Source organism: Pinus tabuliformis, chromosome 9 (assembly GCF_031772625.1).
Source record: "Pinus tabuliformis cultivar Carrire ecotype Pingquan chromosome 9, CPIR1, whole genome shotgun sequence".
NCBI classification, from domain to species: Eukaryota; Viridiplantae; Streptophyta; class Pinopsida; order Pinales; family Pinaceae; genus Pinus; species Pinus tabuliformis.
The window spans coordinates 846,247,348-846,267,519 of NC_142307.1; positions in this window are offsets into that span (position 1 = coordinate 846,247,348).

The window sequence follows — 20,172 nt, forward strand, 5'->3', positions numbered from 1 at the left end:
GCAATACCCACCCTTTAATCAAATGAAATTCCACCACCCGCAACAGTCAATCCAATTGACCCCTCCATTGCATTGACCCCACCCCATAATTTAGCTGAATCATCTAGTCCCACTATCCATATCCCTAGTGATGATTCTGATGACAACCTTCCCATTGCTAAGCTAAAAAGAAAAAGGCAAGAAAAGGTTGCGCCCCTACCAAAAAGACGAACAAGGGCCTCAACCAAAGAAGCTACCACTCCTGATGACCCTCCTACCCTAAAGAAAACTACTCATAAAAGAAAAACCATTGTTCTTCCTACCTTTTTACCTCGAAGACGAATGAGGACGTCTTCTGAAGCAGCAACTGAGACCACCACCCTAAATTCCCCACCTATTATCCTAAAACCCCATACCCCACCACAGTCCCAAGGCCCTGAATCTTTACCTACCTCACCCTTGGGTACTGAAATGCAAAATGCCCAGGATTTTGTGACATCATTCCTTTCAGAAAACGTAGCTACCACACAAGAACCAGCTACTGATTCAGCAGCTACCACACAAGAACTAGCTACTGATCCATCAAATTTAGATACCCAAGATGATGTACAACATGTAGCTGCTCCACAAGAACCAGCTACTGACTCAGCAGTTGCTACACAAGAACCACCTGCTGATGACCATAAAACAGATGACCAGGACGTAGCTGCTCCACAAGAACCAGCTACTGACTCAGCAGTTGCTACACAAGAACCACCTGCTGATGACCATAAAATAGATGACCAGGATGTAGCTACTCCACAAGAACCAGCTACTGACTCAGTAGTTGCTACACAAGAACCACCTGCTGATGACCATAAAACAAATGATCAAGATGTAGCTACCCCACAAGAACCAGCTACTGATTCAACAGTTGGTACACAAGAACCACCTGTTGATGAACAAAATATAGATAACCAGGATATTGCACAAACTGTAGCTGTTACACAAGAACTAGCTACTCAGTCAACAGCTGCCACACAAGAACCATCTACTGATATGCAAAATTTGGATGCTCAGGATGATATAGCTGTTACAGAACCAGCTGATGATTCAGCAGATGTCACACAAAAACCACCTACTGAGGCTACAGATAATGAAGCTGCTACGGAACAACAACCCTTCCATCCACTAGAATCAGCTACTGAGACTATGACTGCTACACAAAGCCCAGTCACCTTGGCTTCCCTTCTACAAGAAAATGAGTTTCTAAAATCAGAGCTCGAGGTTTATAAGTAGGAATTAATAATGGCGAGGGAAGCCTATGAAAGAGAGCTTAATTTGTATACTTTAGCTCATGCAGCATCCGCAGCTGAGAAAAGTGTAGAGAAAGATCGATATAATGAATACATGTGCAGCCAATGTGGTAATATTTATCATCAAGCTGGTTATAAGATAGTTGAAGTTCCATTGCCTAGAGCCACTCCTGCATCTACTTCTGTTACAATTAAAAAGGAATGCCCTGCTATTACACAAGAACCAGCAGGGCCTTCAAAGATTTTTGAAAAAGAGGTTAAACCACAAATATCTCGGCCTACTCTGGTTGTTAAAACTAAAAGTCCTGTACCAAGGCCTACAAAGACTGTGTTTACTCAGACTGAACCTCAGCGTTCAAAGACTGTCTTCACTCAGACCATAAGCACTCAAGCACAAATGGATATATGGAAGAAGGAATATGTTATGTCACAAGAAAGGATCTTGTAGGAACACAAATTATCATGGAAAAATCATATATATGCAAATTGGGAAGTTTTGGAACAGTCTCGTGCGCAGAACAAGGAAAATAAACAGTTAAAAACTAGATTGTCTCTCATGTTTGATCTGGTTCAAAGACTACTGGCCACCAGGAAACCATCCTTTAATTATTCTGTGTTTCTCGCAGAACGCTTAGCGTTCTTCCAAGTAAAGGCAATCAGAGATGGATGACCTCATGAGGTATCTACACCTCAACAGTTTGTCAAAACATTCACAGAGGCATCAATCAGTGAACAAAATTTACTCTATGAACTGTACCTCCATAATGAAGCCATGCCTAAGGATAGAAATTTTAATCTGATCCCTCTGGTTGGGGACATTCAGATTAGAGCCTTTGTCTCTTTCCTAGCCAATCAGCTCACGTGGCAAAATTCCTTCCTTTCAGCAAAACACAATGAAGATAGTCGCCTTCTGTGGATTCGATTCGAGCCACAGAATACTACTGTTTTCATTGCTGAATATCGTTGGTTTTTAAGGGAACCAGGAATGACCAAGCATATCAGAGAGTTACAGGTAGCAGTCTTAAAAGATTGCCAACATTATGTCAAATCCAAGGGAGCTCTTGTCTTACAGGTAAACAACCTATTTTGGGAATAGTTCCCTAAGGAGAGAAAGGAATATCATCCCTTTAACCCTCTTAATCTTCAAACAGAAATTTCACCGCTACCTAACTATGTCAAATGCATTCAACAATGTGCCAAAAAATGGTTAGGATATCATTTTCACTTCCCTCTTCTATGGTTGCCAGCACAGCAATATAAGGCATACTTTAGGTTGACCAAAAAGGAGGAGCTCGTAGCATGGTAGAGATTACAAAATGTCCAGGGTTTCAGAGATTTGGTTGATAGCACCTTCTATACTTACTGTCTAAGTAATTTGCATTGTACATCCCAGTACTCGGACTCAGACTCAGAGTAAAAGTTGCATGAGGACATGCAACCCTTTCAGTTGGGGGGGATGTTAGGACCTCATATTGTCCCTTTTTGACCATACATTTTGCTATGATGTCATCCTTTTCAACCTATATTTAAAGTCCTTGTTATTGTTTTAACCCAATTGTTCCAAAGGTACACAATATTTCTTCTCATCACTATACGTTTAATTATTTTACATATAATTACGCTATCTTCATAGTTAATCATTGAATTGATAGTTGTTGAACAGTTAAAGAACGATGTGCAGTCCACGTTGCTGAAACTGCCTGGAGATTGCAAGATTACTTCTACAGTTGCTGAAACAGTAGGAACGACGCGCAAATCTCATGGCTGAAACAGTTGTGATTTGCATTCTAGATTTGACAGCAACAAAAGAAGATCACCGAAGGAGCTGCTACACTGGATGTAACGACCATGATCCAAAGACAACATTACTGTAACAGCATTTTGTTGATGGGAAAATTGATTTCCCTATTTTTGTATATTGGGTTAAAATAGGACTTACAATGTAATCTATTGTAATAGATGTCTCCTCTTTAAAAAGAGGAGACATATACATTAAAGGGGAATGAACAGACTGGGGAAAGGTCTAGTTGAAGGAACAGAATTGGAATCCTTTTGTAACATGACATATTGATGGATGAATAAAATATTGTTTTGAACATTTCTTTCTAGTTCTTGTCTCCTAGGGAATCTTGTGAGAAGGACAGGGCCCACCTTCATCACAAGATTCACCCATTATATTTCTGCAGTGTGTTAAGTGTGTCTTTTATCCATGCCTTGTTAACAATACTGTTTACTAAATATTGTTTATACATTATTGCTGAAACTCTGTTTTCTTTCCAATTGATTGCTGCATTATTTAGTTTATCCACAGTTAATTCATGAGTGTTTCATTGGAAATTGAGTTTACAGAGTGAGTTGGCAAGCTTGGTAATCAGAAACAGGTGTTGAAGATTCCCACTCCGGGAATAGGGTCCTGTTCTCTGTTACAACATAACTAGTGCTTTCCTTTGCAGATTGATTCTTTTTCATTAGATTACTCCTTTAATGAAATTAAGCATTCTTTGGTAGCTGTCTGCAATAGATTGTTTTTGTTGTAACTTAGAGTGGAACTTCAGTTTGCTTGAAGCAAGGTGTGACTAGTTTTTACTACAACTTTTATTGCTTTTAAGATTGAGTACATATAGTGCATAGTTGCCTTTGAAATAAACAGACTTCCCTGGGTTGACAATTTATGTAGCACTTGGTTGTTTGAATTAATAAGCAATTAAAGTGACCAACACTTCTCAGTGAATTTTTGGTTGTTCTAAGCCTTTGGAATAGAGAATTGGTTTCAATTCACTTATAACCCAACCCTTACATTGCTTTGCCTTGCTTTCTTGACAGTTGACATTTTTTATTTTTTCTTGGTTTTTGAGAAAGTTTTTCTTGTAATCTTGATATGTTTTCTTGGTCTTATTGGAATCTTTCTTGTTTGTTGGACTTTTTATGCTATTGTTCAAATCATTTTATTTATGTTTATATCCTCTTTTCTCTTTAAGTCTTATCATGCTTATGATTCTTATGGCTTGTGAAATTTGAGGTCTTTTATGCTTGAATTTGATCTTGGAGTCTTTAGTGGCTTTTGTTTTCTCAAGAACTCTTTGGGTCCTTAAAAATAAAAAAGATAAAAACATCTTTTGTTGCCTTTCTTTTTCTTTTTGGTTTTGTTTTTTTCCTTTTTAACATTTTGAGCAAGTGTGAAATCTTTTCATTAGGTTAAATTCGCTTGATTTTGGGAAGAGTTTGTAATTGAATTTGTTCTTCCTTTCATCAAGTTTGGCCTCTTGATCATTTTGAGAAACACATTTTCTTGTCTTAAGAGTAGTCCTTAGAATCTTGCATTAAGCATTTTAGTTTGCATTAGGATAGTTGCACTGTAATCATTTTTAGTCTTTTGGTAGATTTTGAGTGTGTGAGCATGTGTTTTGAAAAGGAAAAAAGAATTTTTGTCTTTCATATTTCGGTCGTAGAACTTTGTAGAAATCTTTTTCATCAATGAAAAATGTTGCATGTGCATGTAGCCAAGTTTTCTATTGATTTCTTTTGCATCCATAACATCATAAAGTTGCACTTCCATTTTACCCCTAACCTAAGAAAAGCCATTAAAATCAAGTGCTAAAATTAAAATGAACTAGAATTTTTTGATTTGTCATAGTAACATCAACTAGTCTAGGTCATTTAGGGCCTTGGAATAGGTGAGTGGAGAGTTAACTCTCCAAGGCCACTCTAAATTTAAACATAGAAGTTGATTAAAAGAGTGAAATCTAGTGTCATGAAGTTGACCAGGAAAGCTCTTCTCTTCTGGGAGTTAAGCATGAGGGTGAGTGAAGGCAGGAAAGAGAGATACCCCCTCTTCGACTTGTTGGATCCCGGCCAAAGATTTTTTTGCTTGAATGACGATACGAATTGGTGACCTTAGTTTCCTTTCCTAGGGGCCACATAGGTGACTACGAGGGGGAACACCCATGGTACCTGAGGCAGACGTTGTATCACTCTCATTACTACTTCTGAAGGGTGCCCTTGTGAAGCTTGGGTACTTGAACCAGCAAAGGATTTTGATTGGAGGTCAACATAACTATTTATGTTACCTTTGCTGGTAGGCTTGGGTCGTCATTATCCCATGTAGGAATTTACAGGGTTAGTTCATCAGATAGAACACTAAAGGACACCGCTCACAAACAGATCATAGATCAATACACCTGTATTCTTGACATGGTTAAAACCCTCAAAGAGGGAAACTATCCACGGCCTAAGCCAACGCAACCACTTCAGTAAATTTATTAATAAAAGAAAGAAAATTTACATAAGCTTCTCTCATGAACGGTCACTCTACAAATGACCCTCCATGCTCTTTAAATAGTGATCATGGACCAATTGGGTGTTAAGTCACAGATCAAGTGTCGGTAATACTGAGGACAGAATGAACCATTGGATCACTTCATGTCTAGAACATATCGTGATCGTCAGATTATAAGTTACAAAAGTACATAGTAAAGAAACACACTTTACCTAACTCTACACTAGACCAACTTATACTTAACTATTTCCTACATGTCAGAATATCCTAACATCCCCCCTTAAGAACAACTTGGGATAGGATTGAAGGATGTACAAATATGACACAATAGGAGAAGGAAGGAGGCATTAGAGCCTATCCCCAATTAGTGACAACTTCTTTAACTCCAACCATAAATCGAAGTTTAGTAAACTTCTCCTCTATGAGAGCCTTTGTAAAGATGTCTGCAACTTGATCATTAGTTGAACAATATTGCAATTCAAGAACATGGTCATGAATGAGCTTTCTGATGAAGTGCATGTGTAGTTAAATGTGTTTGTTGCGCTGACGTTGGACTGGATCTTTGCATAGTTGAATGGAACTTTGGTTGTCACACCAAAGTGTAGTTTGATGCTGCTGCTGAAAGCCAAACTCTGACAAGAACTGACAAAGCCATGGGGCTTCCTTACTATCTTCTACGTCACCAAGATACTCTGCTTCTGCTGAAGAAAGAGACATGGCACTTTGTTTCTTGCAAGCCCATGTAATAGGTCCAGAACCAAGAGTGGAGACATAACCTGTAGTAGTCTTCCAATCATCAGGATCACCAGCCCAATCGAAATCAGTGAAACCAACCAATAGAGGAGATGCTTCTGCATTGTAATGAATCCCAAACTGAACTGGACCTCGAACATAACGAAGTATTATTTTAGTTGTTTTCCAATAAATTTCATGTGGGTTTTGCATAACTCGAGCAATAAGGCCAATAGCAAAGGAAAGGTCAGGACATTTATGGGTTAGATACAAAATTTTTCCTACAAGCTGGTGGTATAAGGTAGCATCAAGTTCAGGAGAAGTACAAGTGACTGAAAGTTTAGCTCCAAACTAAAAGGGAGAAGGGGTTGGCTTACAATCTTCCATGTGAAAGTGGCATAGAAAATCACGGGCATACTTGAACTAGGAAAGGAAAATGTCTTCCTTGGATTACAAGACTTGAAGACCAAGAAAATAATGCAAGTGTCCTAAGTCTGTCATTTTGAACTTCTTTTTAAAGCTGGACTTCACATGGTTTATAAGGTTGGAATCACTAATAGTAAGGATAAGATCATCAACATAAAGAACAAGAATGATAAGGGACTTACCAAATTTCTTGGTGTAGACAGTATTGTCAGAATGACACCTAGAAAAGGCAGTATCTAAAAGAAAGTTATCCATTTTGGCATACCAAGCCCGAGGGGCTTGCTTGAGACCATAAGGGAATTTCTTAAGCCGATATACAAGGCTAGAGTCTATTTGTATAAATCCAGAAGGTTGTTCCATATAAATTTCTTCATGTAAGTCCCCATGCAAGAATGCAGATTTAACATCCATATGGATTTCCCATTTGAAAGAGGCAGCAAGGGAAAGAACAAGGTGGATAGAGTTCATTTTGGCAACAGGGGAGATGGTTTCAGTATAGTCAATGCCTTCAACTTGTGAAAATCCATTAGAAACAAGACGAGCTTTAATTTATGTTTATCAAATTTTCCATCTGGTCCATGCTTGGTTCTGTAAACCCATTTGCATCAAACAAGTTTTTGTCCCTTTGGAAGAGGAACAAGATCCCATGTATCATTTGCAAATAATGAACGATATTTTTCATTCATAGCTATGTCCCAAACTGGATGGCTTGAAGCTTCTGTAAAGGTGTCAGGATCATAATTCGCTGAAGCTTGAGCCATTAAAGAAGAGGCTCTATTGAACTGAGAACGTGTACATCGGTGATCTATAGGATCACCTGCAAGAGCACCTGCTGCATCCCGAGTAGAACGAACCCATTTTGGAAGCTAAGGAGCTGAAGGAGGATCTTGAGAAGGTGGGGAAGGATTGTCATCCTTGCTATCATCATCTGAAGAAGAAATATTTTCAAAAGTAGAAGGGATAGAGAGAGGTGGCATATTCGCCAAACTAGGCTCGTAGGCCAATATATTTTCAGCAAACTTTACATCTCTTCTAATGATAACATTTTTGGACTTAAGTGGAATAAGTCTATATCCTTTGACATCTTCAGAATATCCAACAAAAATACATTTTTCACTCTTAGGTTCTAAAGCTTTATGTTTCTCATCTGAAATATGGGCCCATGCTTCACTTCCAAAAACACGAAAGTGACTTACATATGGTTTAATTGAGCTCCATGCTTCTTCTGGAGTGATATTCTTTAAAACCTTAGTAGGAGTGTGATTTACTATGTAATTTGCACAGTTAATTGCTTCTGCCCAAAAATTAAGACTAATTCCTTTAGATTGAAGCACACAATTAGCCATTTCCTTTAAGGTGCAATTCTTCTTTTCAACTACACCATTTTTTTGTGGAATATATGGAATAGTATGTTGCATTCGAATTCCATTCTCAGTGCAAAACTTGATGAATTTGTTGTTAACATATTCTCTGCCATTATCAGATCTTAGCTTAAGAATTTGGTGTCCACATTGTTTTTCAACAAAGGCCTTAAAGGCCAAGAACATGTTAAATACTTCACTCTTGAGTTTTAAGAATTATACCCAAGTGCGTCTGGAGAAATCATCAATGAAAGTAAGAAATACTTGTAGCCAGAGAATGAAACAACTGGAAGTGGACCACATAAATAACTATGCACAAACTGTAAAGGGGCTGAGGCGTGCCAAGAGGCACGTTTTTCAAAACTATCCTGATGATGTTTTCCGAGTACACATCTGGAACAAACGCCATCTCTGCAAGATACCATTGGAAGACCTGTCACCACATTTTCTTTACATAGATTCTGAAGGGAGCGATAGTTTAAGTGACCAAATCGCTCATGCCAAATTTTGCTCACTTCATCATTATGAGCAACAAATACGGAGGGAAGATTTGATGCCCGAAGGTTGTTAAACTTATACAACCTTGTAGAATCATCAACATTGCTAGTAGCTAAAATCTGTCTAGGATCTCTTAGGTCCTTAATTACAACATCATGAGGTGAGAATTCAACTATTTTACCTTCCCCTGAATGAGTTATCTGATATACAGATATAAGGTTGTAGGATAAGGTTGGAACACATAATACATCATTAAATTTACCATTGTCTAGATGAATAGTTCCACTCCCTACAACACTAAGAGATCTATCATCACCAACATATATATTTTTGGTGTTACAATCATTTAAAGAAGAAAACATGGCTTTGTTTTTGGCCATGTGATAAGAAGCTCTAGATTCAATGAGCCACTCACGAGAATGAGAAGAAGAAGATACATTTAGTGCATAACCAGATCGATATGCTTGACAACCACATGCAGAAAGTGCAATTCCTTGAGATGAAGTTGAAGTTGAAGAGTGCTCCAAATGGATGTTATGCTTCTTCATTGCTACTTCCAAGGCTTCCATATTCTTAAAGCATTTGGATTCTAAGTGGCCATCTCGATTACAAAAGTTGCTATGTCTATCAATCTTCTTCCCTTTTTTTATTTGCCTTATCATTTTGTTGAATTGATTTTTCATTTTGAGACTAAAATTGCTTAGGACCCTTGTTTGGTTTAGGACCATTCCTTTTAGGATATTGCTTCTTAGGATTCTTTGAATTTGGTTGTTGCTGGGTGGTTAAGGCTTTCTTAGAAAAGTTTCCAAGATTAACGAGACCAAGATGTAAGAGTTTTTCTTGTTCTCTTATTAAAGAATCATAAAAGGCATCAAAACAGGGGGACTTGTAGTCTTGTCCTTGAGAAATAAAGGCTTCTCTAGTAGAATGGAAGGTGGAAACAAACACAAAGTAGGCTAGTCCCAACTTAGTAAGAATGGAATAGATAAGGCTACCATCTTCTTTCTTAACCTTAACATCTTCCAAGAGAAGTCTAAGGGTCTTGAACTTGGACAAAAAATCTTCAATGGAAGAAAAATTATTGGGGTCCAACGTAAGCAACTCATTTTCGATTTGATGGGATGTAATTTCATTTTTGATTCCAAAAAATTTAGTGAGCTGTTTCATTGCTTCATTAGGGGTATCAAGCTCTGCGATATGGAATCTAAGGTTTGGAGAAATAGACATCCCTATTAACCCACGTGCTTGATATTTCCTATTTTCCCATTTGGCTGCCTTATCTTCATCTTTAAGTTTAGTTTCTTGGCCTGAGGCTAATTTGTAAAGACGTTTACTTCTAAGTAAATCCACAATGTAGGACCACCATTGGAAGTAGTTGGTGTTGTCAAGAAGAACTTGGCATGGAATTTTCATTTTAACAAAAACCAAAGCTGTAGATGTTGAAAGTAAGTTTTCCAATGGAAAGATCTCGAAAAATTAGGCCAATTAAAAAAAAACTACTCTAAAGACGGCTTTTGGATGAAGAAGTTATGGCTTTTTGAAGAAAAGTTGTTGAAGACGCTGATGAAGTGTGTGAATGTGCAGAAGTGAATGATAATGTTATATTTAAAAAAAATCCCCCCCCCCCCCCCCCCCCCGCCCTTCCAAACTTAATCTAATTATCTCACTTTAAAAAATATTTTATGTGGCCCACTTTTATAAATAAGTGAAAGTCACTTTTACAATGGTACTTTATGAGCTACTCATTAAATTGTAACTTAAATAAATGATAAAGAGACTTTAGAATTATAAGTGACTCACTTTTTATAATGGGTGAGAACACTTTTACATAAATTAACTTTAAAACATAAGTTACATGTGCTTTTTGAAAAAGTAACTCAACAAAAAGAAAGACCTAAACCCAAGACTTCTATTCTCGTAAAGTAACTTTGGACCAAGTGAGCTAGTTTAAAAGGTTGGTAATTTTTGGGAAAGAAGAAGGTTTTCTTTTTTTTTAGTCGCTGAAGCTTTGGGGTGTGTGCTTACTTGAAAAAACTCTTTTTGCCTACAAAACAAAAAACCACACAACGTAACGCGAACATGCAAAAAAAACCAAACCTTATGGCTTGAAGTTATGTTTCGTCGAAAATTAAATATTTCATCAATGTTTCTGATTTTCTGAGATCACACTAAGGCACGGTAGAAAAGAGCATACGCATGAGAAAAATCCTTCCTTTATGTGCCTGATTTGCCCAGATCACACAAAGTCACAGGGAAAAGAGCAGATGTAGAAATGAAAGGTATAGATCTAGTAATAAAAAACAGAGAGCTAAATAAATTGAAATAAATATAGAGATGAATAACTAAAACTACAAATCAATATTGTATACCTCCAGATCTTAAAAATGACGTAGCTAGGGATACTGGAAACCTTTTCGTGTGAAACAAAATGGGTTCCTCACTAGAACAAATGCTCCTAGCACAATAGAGCAATTCTCTCAACCCGAAAGCAGTCAGAAATAGTAGATCTAGGAAACTGAAGTCGGATGCAGTTGTACTAACTTCAGATTTGGATCACGAATGGATGCGACCCTCAACTTCGCTCTGATACCACGTAGGAATTTATAGGGTAAGTTCCTCAAATAGAACACCAAAGGACATCACTCACAAACAGATCACAGATCAGTACACCAGTATTCTTGACGTGGTTAAAGCCCTCAAAGAGGGAAACAGTCCACGGCCTGAGCCAACACGACCACTTCATGCAATTTATTAATAAAAGAAAGAAAACTTACATAAGCTTCTCTCATGAACGGTCAGCCTACAAATGACCCTCCATGCTCTTTAAATAGAGATCATGGACCAATCGGGTGTTAAGCCATAGATCAAGCATCAGTAATAGCGAGGAGAGAATGAAACATCTGATCACTTCATGTCTAGAACATATCGTGACCATCAAACTGTAAGTTACAAAAGTACATAGTAAAGAAACAAACTTTACTTAACTCTACACTAAACCAAGTTATACTTAACTATTTCCTATGTGTTGGAATATCCTAACATCCCAAACTCTCTTCGAAAGGTCCTTTATTTTGATTTCTTGTATTTTGGTGTCTGATCCTACTCACCCATAGTGAAAATACCTAAAAGTAGCTTGATTGATTATATCTTTAGGCACATTTCAGTGAGTGCTCTTTTCTACTAGATTTCCATAGCTTTATAATTTGTTGAGTCTTTACAAGTTCTCATAATAATTAAAAGTGGCTAATCGACAAATTCGTCAGTCCAGGAGGCTTCATGGTCTCTCACCTATGAGTTTTGAGCCTTCTCCTAGAAGGTGTAGGATAAATTATGCTAGTTATTTTCAATTAGTAGTAGCAAACGCATTGGAGATTGATTCTCTACGTCGGGCTATAGTTTCACAGGGTAGACCTAGTGCAAGTCGTGATTTGGATAGGGATACTCTTGTCCTTTCTAAGGTTCTCTTCTAGTCGAAAGACGAAGTCAAGATTGAAGAGATTCCTAAGTCCCCTGTGACTCCTTCTTCACCTATTCCTCCTAATTATCCAAACATTCTATTATATGTTGGGACCCCAAATCATGGGCTGACAAGCCCTAGTTTTTATCATCCTTTTCCTTCAATGGCCACTACTGGGAGAAAGAATCTAGCTATGAGTGCTACTAGTGAGCATACTCCTCTTTCAATTCAACGAGGAGGTACTATTGCTATATCTACTATCACTCCTAGTACTTCAATATTCGGCTCTACCTCCATTCCATCTTCGAGTGGGGGCACCCAAGCTTTTGCTTCCCACACTGGTTCCTTCCCTTTTGGGATGCCTTCTGGTGCAATTCCCTCAGTTCCTCTATCCATCCCATACATTTTTTCCACAACTATGACTTTGATGGCTAGTAGTTCAGCCTCTTTTCCGGGTTTTCCTTTTGGAAGTGGTCATATACCTCATTCTAATCCCTCTTTAGGATCTCTTCCTTTCTCTGCTCAATGTCAAAGTTATAATCCTTTTCAAGGATGGAATAACCTTGCTTTTAGTGGTTTAGGAGCCAGGAATCAATTTTTTTTTCGTCAACAGGGGAACATGTCTTAATCCTCTGTAAGTTCATTTCAAGCTTATTCTCCTTTCACTAATGCATGGAACCCTTATCAATGGCTCTCCTCTCCTTTTAATACTTCGCTTGGGGGAAATATTCCTAGTTATGCTAACTTTTTGGCAAGAGCTGGTCAAACCCTTAATTTTTTTTGGACCACAAGGTTTTCATTACAGTTTAGTTTCTTCTATGAACAATCATTGACAACTTGGTGCCTCTACAAATCTAGGATATTCTTTTCAAAATGTTGGGAATCCTTCTCATAGTGGGTGGAATTCTCAAGCTCCTTTGCACTTACCATTCCTGGAAACCCTAAATTTGCTAGATCTCTCAAAATTGATAAACGATCTGATCTGATATAATCTGTCTTGGCCTCTGGATCCCACCAAACTTCCATCAGATATTCCAAAATTCAAAGGAAAGTCTGGGGAGGATCCGACTGACCATATAACAACATTTCATTTATGGTGTTCATCTAACTCCCTAATTGATGATTCAATCAAGTTGAGATTGTTCCAATGCACCTTAACTAGAAATGTTGTTAAATGGTATATAGAGCTTAATGGGGGTACCTTTGCTTCATTTGGTGAATTGGCTACTATGTTTTTGAACCATTTTTAGTTGCCCATTCAATATGATGTTGGAACTAAGATATTGGCTAGTTTCCAACAAGATAAGGCAACTCACATTTCTGACCATATTCAAGAATGGTGGAGAAGGAAGAGGCTCATCAAAGCCTATATTCCTAATGAATTCCTTCTCGAATGGTTTTTAAAATCTTTACAGCCATAAATTTCTAAGGATGTATCGCTCTCCAGAGTATTCACCAAAGAACAAGCTATCTTTAGAGCCCAACAATTAGAACTTATATATTCTCAATCTGGGATTCTTGAAAAGATTTTGCCTGATGCTCCTTGATCCAAGATCGATTTAGCCAAACCGAATCCAGGTCCCCATGCCGATAGGATTTTTGGATCAATTGATAATAGCATAGCTAACTTGTTAAGTCAATTGCAACAGTTTTCTTTACAAACTGCTTCTTTGATTAAGGCAATGTCGTTAGTGCCTATGCCTTCTCAATCTTCAGTTATTAACGTTGTCCAATATTCTAGCCCAAAATGAAATCAATATTTTGATGGGAAGAAAAATGGATGAGGTAAGAAGAAAGATAAGGATGGGAAGGGTAATGCAAAAAAACACAGTAATAATAATGGGGAGGGTAAAAGGGAGTCCAAAAGGAAAGTTAAGTTTCCTTGCAAAATGTGCAATGGAGACCATTTAACTCATCTTTGCCTTAAGATTCAAGATGCTCAGTGCTTTTTAGTGCAACAAGGTTCTTCTAGCTCCCAGGTTGTTCTGACTAAACCTTTTCCCCAAGGGCAGCAAATGTTTGCTAGCGCGAATGCTAATATTGGAAACCCCACAGGGGGCAACCAGGAAGGGGAAAATCCATCAAATGTATATATTATGAGTTCTCATGTTGATGTTGCTACAATATCACATGATTATGGTGAACCAGAATCCTCTAAGGATAATGCCACCCCCGATGTTTCAGAGCCACTCCATATTCAGAGGCTCGCAGTTGATTCTATACCTCTGATGCCAAAAGGCTCTGCAAAATGTTCAATGATTAACCCTAATGCCAGGGCTTCCCAAAACTACTCTATTGTTGAAGATCTACCACAAAGTCCCTGTGTGAAGTCTGCATTACAAGTACTCCAATTGTGTCCATCACAAAGGAGTGTGCTGCTCACTGTGATCGGAGTGACAGATCCAAAAAACTCTCTTATTGTTACATTTGACATGTCAAATATTAAGAAGAGACTACCTCATCACATGGCTTTCCAGATTAAATCTACATATCGAAAGATCAATATCTTTCGAACTGTAGTTGATGAGGGAGCTTCCACATGTGTCATGTCAATTGCATGTTGGAAAGCTATCAGATCTCCTCAAGTTGTTCCTTCACCTACTCTCTTGACTGCATTTGATGGTCATTCTCATAGGTCGCATGGAATTATTCTAGCCTTTCGCATCTATATTGGGGGCAAGGTGGTTAATATTCAAGTAGAAATAGTCGATGAAAATTTGGATTATAATATTCTATTGGGACGAAATTTGATTTATGAAATGGATGCCATTGTATCATCGTTATTTTGTATCCTATGCTTTCCCCATGAAGGGAGAATTTTTATTGTTGATCAGATGGAATATTCTCTGAAAGAATCCAATGCATATTCTAATTCAACCATTTCCTTGTTGAAGAATTCCAAGAAGCCTGTTGAGAATTTAGGAGTTAGAATGTATTCCTCGTTGATGGGTACTTTTGATCTTCCTTCTCCTATTGTTCAAATAAATTCCATTTCATCATCCAATACCCCTTCTCGAAGAGAGTTCTTCAAAACTCATTATTTTTCGAACCCTTGGCCCCTATCCTCTTCGACCACCACATTAGAAGAAGGGAAAGTGGGTGGAATGGCATATCCCATGTCTGTAGTTGAAATTTCTTATCAATTTATAGTTAACGTTGTAGATTCTGATCCTACTCCTCTTTCACTAGAGGATTTGGATAAAGATGTGGGTCCGGCTTAGACTCTTGACTCTACTTCTTATATGGACTACCTTGATATTGTTTTACCATCTAAGGAAGCAATCCTAGAAGCAATGATGGTGTAGACAAACCATGGGATGATTTGCATCATCGGTCATATTTTCTCCCAGACTTGTGTGAAGTAGAATCAATTTTGTGTAGTCATTCTTTGACTGGTGGTGTTCACACTATTTTAAACCCTTTGGCTCTAGCACAGATTTTTACCGAAGGTAACATGTCTATCATTGCATAAAATATTTTGATCAACATCTCCAAGAATCCCAATATAATTGAGAATTTTTTCATTGGAGCCGAATGCTCCCCTGAAGAAATTCAAATCTATACTGATCTTTTTAAATAATTTCGTGATGTATTTGCTTGGTGTTATGAGGAAATCATTGGAATTGATCCATCAATAGTCCAATAATAGATCAATACTTACATGAATGTGAAGCCTATACGACAAAAGCTTCGGTTGGTAAACCCTAGGAAAGCGGCAACTATCAAAGCCAAGGTTGAGAAGTTGCTTAAGGCGGGTTTCATATACCCCATTCTGTTGACTGAGTGGGTCTTGAATCTAGTCTCGGTTGATAAAAAACAAGGAACGATCCATGTATGCATAGACTTTAGGGATTTAAATAAGGCTTGTCCTAAAGATAATTTCCCCACACCATTTATTGATCAAATTATCGATGAATGTGAGAGAAAGGAAATTTTCTCCTTCATGGACGGTTTCTTTGGTTATAATCAAATTCCTATTTGTACTGAAGATCAGCATAAGACAACTTTTATCTGCCTGTGGGGTACTTTTACATACAAAAATATTCTTTTTGGCCTTAAAAATGCTGGAGCGACTTTTCAGCAGGCCATGTCCTACACTTTCCATAATATCTAACATATCATTGAAGCTTATTTGGATGACCTAGTTGCTCGTCTTCGAAAGAGAATTGATCATCCTCATCATCTTTGATTATTTTTTAAACGATGTCATTATTATAAAATCTGGTTGAATCTAAATAAATGTGTTTTCATTGTCACATCCAGTCGGTTATTGGGATTCATAGTAAATATTGAAGGGATCCATGTAGATCCTTTCAAGGTTGAGGCAATACTTCAGTTGTCTGCCCCCTCTACCATCCATAAACTTCAAAGTCTCTAAGGAAAAGCTAATTTATTGAGAAGATTTATCGTCAATTATCCTGAGATTACAAAGGGATTTATGAGATTACTGAAGAAAGGAGTTCCATTTCTATGGGACGATTTCTCTCAACGCTCGTTTGATGCTTTGAAAAAAACATTGACCTCTGCTTCTTTGCTGAGTCCACCCGATTATAGCAGGTATTTCCTCTTATATCTCGTTGCGTCATAATCAACCATCTGTATGGTTCTAGTTTAGGAAGATGATGCCCTTCGTGAGCACATTATTTATTATCTGAGACGAGGCTTGGTAGGTCCTTAGTTACGATACTCTCCCGTAGAGAAATTAGCTTTGTCAGTTGTTCATGCTGTCCATCGACTTTGACACTATATTCTTCTTCGAAAGACTTTAGTCTTAGCGGCTGTCAACCCATTTCAGTTTGTTCTCAGTAGGTGAGTGATTGGGGGCAAATATAACAGATGGATTGTTATTTTACAAGAATTCGATCTCGAGTTCTTGTCAGCCAAATCTAAGAAATCTTTAGTATTTACGAAATTAATCTTAGAGTTGCCTTGTGAAGAAGAAATGGTTTATGAGGAATCATTCCCTGATGAACATATTTTCCTTATTTCTTCACAAGATCCTTGGTATGAAGATATTATAATATATCTTTAGACTTTGAAGATTCCCCTCACTTTTTCAAAGGATGAGCAAAGAAAATTGCGTCACTTAGCAAAAAGTTATGTTATTATCGGTGACACTTTATATCATTACGAGGTTGATTCAATCCTTAGACACTGCTTAACCTTAGAAGAAGTTGAGTCAGTTCTGAATGATTGCCACAGTGGAGCTTGTGGTGGTCATCTATCTGGGCTTGCTATAGCCCAAAAATTCTTGCGTGCAGGGTATTTTTGGCCTTCGATTTTCAAAGATTGTGTTAAAGCGGTCAAAAAATGCCATCCTTTTCATGTTTATACTCGAAAGAAGTGCGCTCATCTAGCTCTGCTCTTTCTTGTTATTGCCGTCGGTCTGTTCACAAAATGGGGCATTGATTTTACAACTTGTAACCCGCCTTTGGCAAAGGGTCATAAGTATATTATTGTATCAGTGGACTACTTTACAAAGTGGACTGAAGTTATGCCCACTGTTATGAATGATGGTGAAACAACAGCCATGTTTCTATTCAACCAAGTCATTTCTCACTTTGGTATTCCAAAGGAGATTGTCACCAACAATGGAAATCATTTCCATAACAAGATGATGGTTAAATTGGATCTCAAATTGGGTTTCTGACTGGAGCATTCATCTCCTTACTATCCTAAGCCAATGGTCAGGTGGAAGTCGTGAATAAATCCTTGAAAGTTATCTGTAAATGATAATTAATAAGCCTCAATCCAATTAGCATATCATGTTATATCCTGTGCTTTGGGCATACCAGATGTTGGTTATGACCGCTACACGTTTCACTCCTTTTCAACTAGATTATGGTTTGGAATCGATCTTCCCTATGGAATGTGAAATTACTTCTCTTAAATTAGTTGTAGAACTTATTCCAGACACTTTCAGTCTTCAAGAACACCTCGTTTATTTGGAACGTCTTGATGAGTAGTGTCAAGATGTTGCTACAATTAATGAAGCTCATAAAAAGAGAGTGAAAGTTCAATATGATAAGGTTGTGCATCCTAGGTTTTTCTCTGAAGGTGACCTTGTCTTGGTTTATGACCAAGACAAAGATGCCTTAGGGGCAGGTAAGTTTAAACCCATGTGGTACTATCGTTAGAAATGTCTTGAAAAAAGGATCTTATGAGTTGCTTGATTTTGACAGAAACAAGCTGGCGGAGCCCAAAAATGGGCTCTATCTTAAAAAGTATTATGCCTAGGCTTCTGCCTAGCATTTGCTTGGTTGTAGATATTGTATATATTTGTGCATATCTGTCTATAGGTTTCATAGTGATATCGATATTTTTTATCTGCTTTGGCAGGTATCGATGGATGATCTAGTATATCTAGGGTTCGCCAATGGTGCTAGTCAACATACCTGGAATTTGGCTTCCGCAGCTTGGGTGATTTACTATCCATCTGGTCAGTTGTTGGTTTCAAGAGGCATATGTATCGGCCTTGCTTCAAATAATGTTGTTGAATATACTATTGTTGTTAACTTACTATCTGAAGCAATATCTCTTGGTATTTATTTGTTAATAGTATACTTGGATTCACAATTGGTAGTTTCTCAATTAAAAAACATCTATTGTGTGAGAGATTCTTATTTATATCACCAATTTCTGGGAGTGTGTTTATTACAAAGATAATTTAATTTTATCACATTTATTAATATTCCATGATTAGAAATATCATTTGTTGATTCCATAGCCAATCAAGCATTAGATTGGCATATTAATCATTCATCACATTAAAAATAAAAAATAATAAAAAATCATCTAGATATATGGTCATCACATCATGACAACGTCTGTATATAGATATAAGTTTTATGTTCAAAATATTATACAAAATCAGGACAAAATGTCATACAAAATTAGGGCTTAAGCCCAATCATGTCTATCAAAAATTTGGATATCTATAATCTATATCTATGGGTCCAGCCCCAGATGTGCATCTCGGAAGAAGATGATGGAAGTAGCCACCCATCGAAAGAGTCACACCTAATCTCGTGGTACTCCTACCACACATCTCTGCATAGCCTTTGGTAGATCCTCTATCGCTACTGTTATCACTCAGATTTTCCCTGAAGTTGTAAGAAGAGGGAAAGGGGTCCAAGGTAACCAACTTTTAGTTACAGAATCTAGCCAATCTGTATCCAGAGAGGGCTCTCTCTTTAAATTTTAGCTTTGTTTTGATAAATATTAGGCTAGTTATGAAAGCTTGGGGTTTTGATTGTGTTTGGTGGTGAAATTCAGTAGCGGAGGGGTAGGACTGAATATTTTAGGCCATTGGGCTAATGGAGTCAAAGAAGATGGCTCAACTGGACTTGGTTTTTCAACAAAGGATGGCTTCACAGGGCAAGATAGCTAAACAAGGAGCAAATAGAGACTTGAAAAGATGGAATGGACTTAAAAGGGATGAAGGGAAATTAAGAATCCTTCAACATGTTTTAAGAGGAGGGAACTTGGATGATCACCAATAAAGAGAAATTAAGAATTTTTAACTAAATGATCAAAATGAGTAAACTAGGAAACAAGAGCAATTAAGAATTCATTGCTTATGCTAATTTAGAAGAAAACAATTAGAATAAAAACAATTGAAGACAGATTGCACTTAAGCACTTTCTAAATTATTCTTTTTCATTTTAATATTCAGATATGAAACATAATTGATATAATAAACAAGAAAACAATAACACATGATATATAAAATACTTATTTGTCTGGTGTTTGACACATGTGTCCTGTGAAAAGTCCTTTGCATTAATTCTTCATCCAGCCAGCCATGCAAGATTTTTCCAACAACACTTTATTTCAAAGTAATCAGTTTTATAGCAATGTCTAAGAATCCACCCAAAATACTTCAAATGAAGAAGTATTTATACTAATTCTAAACTAAAATATCTTGAAAAAATATCAAGATTAGTTTCACAAATATCTCCAACTATTTACATTAATAGAACTTAAATAAAGGACATTCAAAACTAATGAATCTATTTGGCACTATTTTTATGGATTTATGGTGATGAAAAGAGTGTTGGAAATAATACTGAGAGGGGGAGGGGTGAATCAGTAGTATCAAATCAATATAACTTTTTCATTTTCATACTCAGATTCATATATGCTACT